The sequence below is a fragment of the Miniopterus natalensis genome, chromosome 5 (assembly GCF_054644295.1).
Source record: "Miniopterus natalensis isolate mMinNat1 chromosome 5, mMinNat1.hap1, whole genome shotgun sequence".
NCBI classification, from domain to species: Eukaryota; Metazoa; Chordata; class Mammalia; order Chiroptera; family Miniopteridae; genus Miniopterus; species Miniopterus natalensis.
The window spans coordinates 20,673,678-20,681,599 of NC_142085.1; positions in this window are offsets into that span (position 1 = coordinate 20,673,678).

Sequence of the window (7,922 nt, forward strand, 5' to 3'; positions counted from 1 at the left end):
AAAGTATGGGAAAAAGTATACTTGGGTGAGGATTACTAAGGTATAACTTACATTTAGTAAAGTACATAAATATTAAGTGTACAGAGTGACAGCTTTGTAAATATGTGCGTACCTGTGTAACCACCACCCAAAACAATATATGCAATAGTTTCAGCAGCCAAGAAGATCCTTGGTTCCCTCTTCCAGTCAGTAACTCTCAAGAGTAAAAACCATTTTGATTTCTGTAACATGGGTTCATTTTATCAGTTTTGAAACTTCATATAAATAAAAAAATATATTTTTAATATCTAACTTCTTTCACTTGCTATTAGGCCTATGTTGCATGTAAAGTTTATTTTTGTTAATAGCTACATAATGTTCTGTTGTATGCAGACAATAAAATTTACTCACCCATTGTATTACGGAACATTTTCTTTTCAGTTTAGAGCTGTTGTGAACAAAACTTCTTTGAACATTTTATGCAAATGTCTTTTTGTACATATTATTACTCAATTTTTTGAATATTTATCCAAGAGTAGAATCATTCGGCCATATACACATGTTTTCCTTCAGTAGGTACTATCAAATATTTTTCTGAAGGAGTTGCAAAAATTAATACATATATATATTTCACCAGCTTCATATCCAATACCCATATGTGGTATTTTCAGTCTTTTTTTTTTTTTTTTTTAAATTATCCATTATGTTTGTATAATGGTATTTATCACAACTTTTAATTTGTATTTGTCTAATGACTAATGACTTGAATACATTTCTATATGTTTATCAATCACTTTGTTACCATCTTTTGTGAAGTCTTATACTACAAACGTCTTATCTTAGTCTCTGGCTTACTTTTTGAACTCTCTTAATTGTATCTTTTGTTAAACATAAATTCTTAATTTAAATATGTCCAGCTTAATCTTTCTTGATGGTTAATGCTTGTGTTGTGTATGTGTATGTGCGTGCTTGTGCCCATTGCATTTAAGAAATTCCAGTCATCCCCAAGTCATGAATCATGGAGTTATTTTCTTCTAGAAGCTCGATTCAACATTGATGAAATATTGAAAATGAACAAAGCTGGATGACTTATACTATCGGATATCAAGACTTATTACAATGCTGGAGTAATTAAGACAGAGTACTAGTGGCACAAGTACAGATAAATTAACCAATATATTATTGTGGAATACAGAAACAGATCCTGTACACAGCTGCCTGCTTTGTGACAATCCATGAGATGCTGCAAGCCCCCAAGGTAAAATTTGATAATAGCCTGCCTTCAGTTATAAAAAAGACGGGGCCACTGCCTGTTTGAGTATGACTCTGGTTGTTTTGCCAGAAGTGTCATATAGTTCATGAAAAAGAAGATGTCTACCTTGGCTCTTCAAGATCCATGTAACTGCTGAGCTACAAGAAGTTCATGAGAATGACCTGAATAAGAAATATTACTTTATATTGGTATAGTATGCCTATGTCTATTAATCCCCTTATTAAAAATATGGAAATAAATAACATTTAGATTATAATTGATGGTGGTAAGACTACACTTATCTCTATTTAACATTATAATGATGCTATTAAGTAGTCTTGTATCATGAATCTCACTTCTCAAATAAGTAAACTGACACTCAAAGACATTATATAACTTACCCAGGTTGGCACAGTTTGTAAAATTCAGTGTCCTGATGAGAAGCAGATATATGACATACTGTATGCTCTTACTCTGAAACAACACTCCGCAGGTACGCCTGGCTCTTTGGGGAAGTCGGTGCAAGGAAAGTACTTATAAGAGATCCAGGAATTTAGAGCAGACAAAGAGCATAAAAACATAATGACCAGAACAAATCTAGGGCTCGTGAAGACTACAAATCCTGATCGTGGATGCAGTTACAGTTTATAATCAAGGTAACGTCTTCAATGGACCTCATCGCTCTTAATGTCCACATTTGGAACACACTGCAAAGATCAGTTGCATGATTCAGTGGAGCCACGATCAGATAGCAAAAGCTCTAAAGGGGAGAGTGACCCCGTGGCCCAGAGGGGAGTGGCAACTCGTCAGCTTTATGACACGAGGCATGCATTCATTACATAAACATTTATCGCAGTATTACTATGAACCATGCTCTCTTCTAAACACTGAGGATACCAAAGATAATAGCCACAGTTTCGTGAAGTTTGCACTCTCCTACCCGGCACGTAGGCCATGGGGTGCATTTATGGCAACTGCACTATAAATACCAGACATTCTGAGATTCTGGGAATAAAAGGATGGAGTCTGCAAGATGGGAGCATTCTAATATAAATTTGTCCAGAAGTAATGGGGAAGAGACTAGCTGCCTTGAAAAGTCTGAAAATACTAAAATGTTATATTAAACACTAAATAGTAAAAGACTAAATACTCCAGATGTCATTTGTGCTAGATGATGATAAATAAATAGGACTTTTAAAGCAAAGAAGGACATTGTCACCCAGACAGATATCATATGTGAGAATAGAAAAATCAGTCAGAAACCAGGTATATTCAGTTGTCTTTTGACTTACTTCCTTACTCTGACAACTTGGCAAATGTCTGTGTACATGAGTGTATTGCCATTTATGTTGAAGTCTCTATCTCCATGGCTGGCTTGTATCTTTTCTTCTCCATTATTATTTAATAAAAATTTCCCCTCAGATCTTTCCTGAGAAAGGTCCATTGAATATCTACAAGGGAACAAAACAAAGTAAGGTAAAGAGTGTGTACTCATGACTTATTTTGTGTTGTGTGTTGAGGTGGGGGATATAAAATGAAAAAATAACAGACTGCAGGCTCCTGAGACAGAGCTTTCGGGCCTTGCCCAAGCTTTCTTGATGAACGCCTGGAAAACAGACTGCTAGATAGGAGTCCTGAATATCGTTTAGAAATCGCTCACCGATAGCCATAGGATTTTGCTGTTGTTGGAGGAAGAAGGTATTAAGCTGGAAGCACGCCAAAGCTCATCTATAAATCATTTAGAGTTTTGCAGAAAGAGAATTTCACAGGAGCTCTAAAGGAAAACTCAGAGATTACTGAGCAACTTGTTTCTTTCTCCCACATTGTAAAAAGAAAGCTGGAAAGAATTCTGTTACTTTGTCAGACCAGCATGGTTTATAGATTGGAAACGTACGATTTGTCAGCTGAGCTTGCCACACTGCCTCTTATCAAGGAGTGTTGATCCAACACCAAGTCAAGTGTTTGCGGAAACTTAATTGCTTTGGTTTTATCTGTTGGTCCTGTCAGTTCCTGGCATTGCTCTACCCACCACAATGCTGTCTGTATTTATATCATTGATGTCTTCTTATAGAGTTGCTATCCAGCTTCAAATATGTTTTGTGTTTTGTTTTTTTTTAATTTGGGAAGTGTTGGAAAGCAGAGAATAACTTGATTTGCATGTGAGCCTCAAGCATGGATGCCAGTTGGCTGCTTCTGTTCACCTCTCTCATATTTTCATACATTGTTCTTTTTATGTTTAAGCTTCTTAGCATAGTAAGAAATGATCTGCAATGGCTTTTTTTCCCCCCTAAAACCCAAAAGCAAGACACATTGGTCTAACATATGATATAACAACATGATAGAATATTTTTGATTGGAACTATCCCAGAAAACCCTTGGGTGATAGCCGAAGAATAATGTGTTCATAAGCATATCTTTTTTTGTTAAAATATATGCATGTAAAATAAAGCTGAAGCAGGATAGTAAGAAGCCAGGGAAATTTGTTGGCAAGTGGAATGGGGAAACTGAGACAGATGGCTGACTCAAACTGGCCTCATTCAACTCCTTGACTCACCTGCCTCCTTGCAGGACCACTCACTTAAGCATTAAGACCTCAGGACAATGAGGTTCTGATGAGCGTCAAATAATCTCAGCAACAAAGCCTCTGGTCTGCTGACCTCAGAGACAATGTCTTGGTCAAACTAGAAATAATATCTGGGCTTCAGTTGCGTTTCAGCTCCAGGCCCAGAAAAGCAGCAAAATCATACATCTTGAGGACAAAATTCAACCTAGTAACTGTTGCCAAATCAGCCCATTTGAGGCCGATTGCTTCTTTACACCACTCTAAAATTGGATTTATGCTGCAAAGCTCTCTCTGTTGCAAGGCTCCAGAAGCCTAAACTTCTCTGGAAACTGGAGCCCATCTACCTAAAAATTCTCTAGACCCTCTGAAATCCAAATATCTGTCACGCACAGAATAAAGTCAAAGTAATTTATTGAATTTGAATCCTAAGAAACCTGTACATCACAGCCCATTTGGACATTTTCCTCCTCTTGTCTTACAATTTATAGCTTTTCCCTTCTTCTGCTCTAGGCTCTTTCATTGATTTAATAATTAAATTGACATAAGACAGATCCACAGGAGAAAAACAAATTTCACACCTATGGGAGCCTCGTAAAAATATGAGACTAGTAGGTAGTTAGGCAGTTGAGGCTTTAATATCATCCTGAGCTAAGGAGAAAGGGATAGGGGTCTGGGGCTGCAAAGGGGAGGCAGATAATTCACAGAACAAGAAGAGCAGATGTTTGGTAAAGAGGTGTTTGCCCTGCCACGCAGATGTGTCTTTCCGGTATAAAATGTTATCTCCGGTGTTAGTTCCCTTCCTGATACAAGCTCCCCCATCTAAACATTTTTAGGCAGCTAAGGGAGAGGCACCACACTTTCTCTGAGTCAGCTGGGTCTTAATTGCCTTCTGCTCAAAACAATCCACAATCCGAAGTGGCACATTTTGGGGGGCATATCCTGCTTACCCTTACTGCCATAAATTGGAAAGTCAGTACATACTCTTATGTTTAATTTTGTTTCAGTTTTGACTTCTTGTAATAAATTTTACCAAAGCTTACTGGCTTAAAACAATAAGCATGGCCTCTCACAGTTTCTGGGGATCAGGAATTTGGGATAGCTTGACTGAGCAGCCTTGGCTTAGAGTCTCTAATTGATTGCAACTGAATGCAACAATATGCGGGCTACAGGCATTTATCTCTCTGGTGGCTTAACTTCCTCCGAACTCACTCATTCTTATGAGTTGCAAAATGGTTCTGTTTGGATTCTTTTTTAATTATTGATACTATTACAGGTGTCCCCCAATTTCCTCCTCTTTACTCCCCTCCTCCCAGCCCCTGCGCCACCCCAGGCCTTCACCACACTATTGCCTGTGCCCATTGGTTATGTATATGTATGTATAAATTCTTTGGTTAATCTCTGCTGGTCTCCCGCCCCCTCCCCTCTGAGATACACAGTCTGTTCCATGCCTCCATGCCTCTGGACCTATTTTGTTTGTCAGTTTATTACATTCATTAAATTCCATTATAAGTGAGATCATGTGATACTTGTCTTTCTCTGCCTGGCTTATTTCATTCAGCATAATCCTCTCCAGGTACATCCATGCTGTCCCAAAGTGTACGGGATCCTTCTTTTTTATAGCTGCATAGTATTCCATTGCTCTCTTGATTGACCTCTCCACAGGGATGCTTGAATGTTCTTACAGCAGGGCAGTTATTTAGCCCCCACAAGTGATCCAAGAGCACTAGAAACTCTAGTTCCTTTTATGACAAAGAGTGGGAAGTCGAGCACACTAGTATTCTGTTAGTCACAGAGACTATCCATGATTCAATTAAGGAGGTTACACACGGGCATAAATAACAAGAGGCGAGGATTGTTGGAGCTGCCATGGAGGTCACTGTCATAAACCTCTGACCCCAATTTCCTTTTAACTATATATCCAGTTTCTCCTAAATCCAACTTAAAGAAAGACTTGTAATTTCTCTCGTTTTCAGGGAGACATCCATAGGAAGCTGAAAATACAAAAATTGCCTGCCCCTTCTTTCTCAGAAGTAAAAGCACTTATACACAATGTCTAAAACTTAAATGGAAAAGAAAAAACAGATAAATAAAATGTGCCTGTACAACCCCCCAAGTTCCTAAGCAATGTCAAGTGCTATAATCATATGGATCTTTCTAAAATATAGCTGTACAGATTTAGATATAGTTACTTTGGAGTTTGTTTCAGCCTGGGGCCCACAGGAAACAGATGGCACCTCAAGTAGAGAAACTGAAAGATAGTTTAACAAAGAGAATTTCCAAAGGTGTGGGTAGGGTGTGACAAGAAAAAAATTCTCAGATGTCTTAAATTAAATTATAGCCGGCCAGAGGGTGAGAGAAAGACACAAGTGTAATTAACCGGTTAATAGCTGTGGGCTAACTGGCCAGACTACTCACATCTTTGAACGTATGTTGGAGCTTTGAATCAACTTCCAGGCAGCTGATACTGTTGTAATTAACCTAGTTATAAATAATAGGAAAGGAGCCCGGCTGGCGTGGCCCACAGGTTGAGCCACTGAGATCCAGGAGATCACAGTTCAATTCCCGGCCATGGCATAGGCCAGGGTTTCAGGTTCGATCCCCAGTGGGGGGTGTGCAGGAGGCAGCCGATCAATGACTCTCTCATCATTGATGTTTCTCTCTCTCTCTCCCTCTCCCTTCCTCTCTCTGAAATCAGTGAATATATATATTTTCAAAATAAATAATAGGAAAGGAGCAAAGGGAAGACCAAATATTATAGGCGTGTCATTTAGGCAGCTTCGCCAGGAAGGGAAAGCTTTACACTCCCCCGGGAGCCACTGGTCTACCCCCTGCCACCTGGACAGGGAAGAGACAGGCACATGCCCAGCTGAGCCCGGGTGATGCTGGGAAGGTGCTCGTCTGTCAGTCACACCTGGGAACAGGTCATTGGCCAGAATTGGTGCGGCCACTGCAAGGGCATGAAATCTGGGATATTTAATCCCCTAAATGAAGGAGTTCAACCTCTTGGTTGCTCTTAGTGTGTTGCCCTTGACTCCTGGCGGGCAGTGTCCTCTGGCCCCTGCTTCCTGGCGTTGGCCCACATGGCCCCTGCCACACAGACACTCCCTTCACATACACACATCAGGGACTGACAGGCTGCAACCAGCCTGATGCCCTAACGTGGAACAGAAACTCTGGACACTGGTTTGCTTTTAGCTTTACTGAAACCCCAGCTACATTTCTTCTATGACTCGAATGGGCCTTTGCAACCCCAGCGATGTAATTCCATGCAAATAAAAATCCCTCGTGCTCTTGTGCAAGTCTCAGAAAGTTCTTTTTCTCAAGATATCGTAAGGACCCCACCCCAGCACCCAGTGGGGAAGAAGACACCCCAATTTCCCCGATAACAGCGGCTATTTAAAAAGAAGTAGCCAAACACTGGGCACCACCACACCCTGCTTGTGTATAAACTTACCAGACTGTTGCTTACAACCAACCAAAAGTTGCAACTATTTCCTCCTTATGTGCTGTGCACCTATCCTAGAACTGTCCCTGCTTTACCTCCCCCACCCCCATTATCTATAGCCAATGTAAAAAATTTTAAAAACAACTTAAACCTTTCTTCCCCACAACATAATGTCTTTTGCATCTAGCCTGCTGCTCATGGGTCAGACCGCATGTCCCAGGCCCCAGTCCTAGCATGTGGCTCAATAAACCCATCCTTTCAGAAAAGCCGTTGGCCGAGAAAGGTTTTGTTTAACAGGTGTAGAGAAGCCTCTATGGACAATATACTAACCTGTAATAGTAAGTAGATTTATCATACACAGCCTGAATGAATGAGGGGGAGGAAAGTACTAGAAGCTGGAACATGAGAGGGAGCTGTGTGGGAAGTGCTGCCTTATGCGAGTTGTAGCCTTGGGTATCGGAACACAGGCAGCCTGTGGAAATATTTCAGAGGGACATGAGGGAATAAATACCCCTGACCTTGGCCAAACTCAACCTGAAGCCAAGGTCAAGAGAAGCTATTCATACAAATAATGATGAAAATATATGTGTTTTAATCTATCAACTTCAGTTCCTTGTGAAACCTGGTGACACTGAGTTTTAAATGGAGTTATTTTCTGCTTTAAATCCATCCCCCAATTTTGC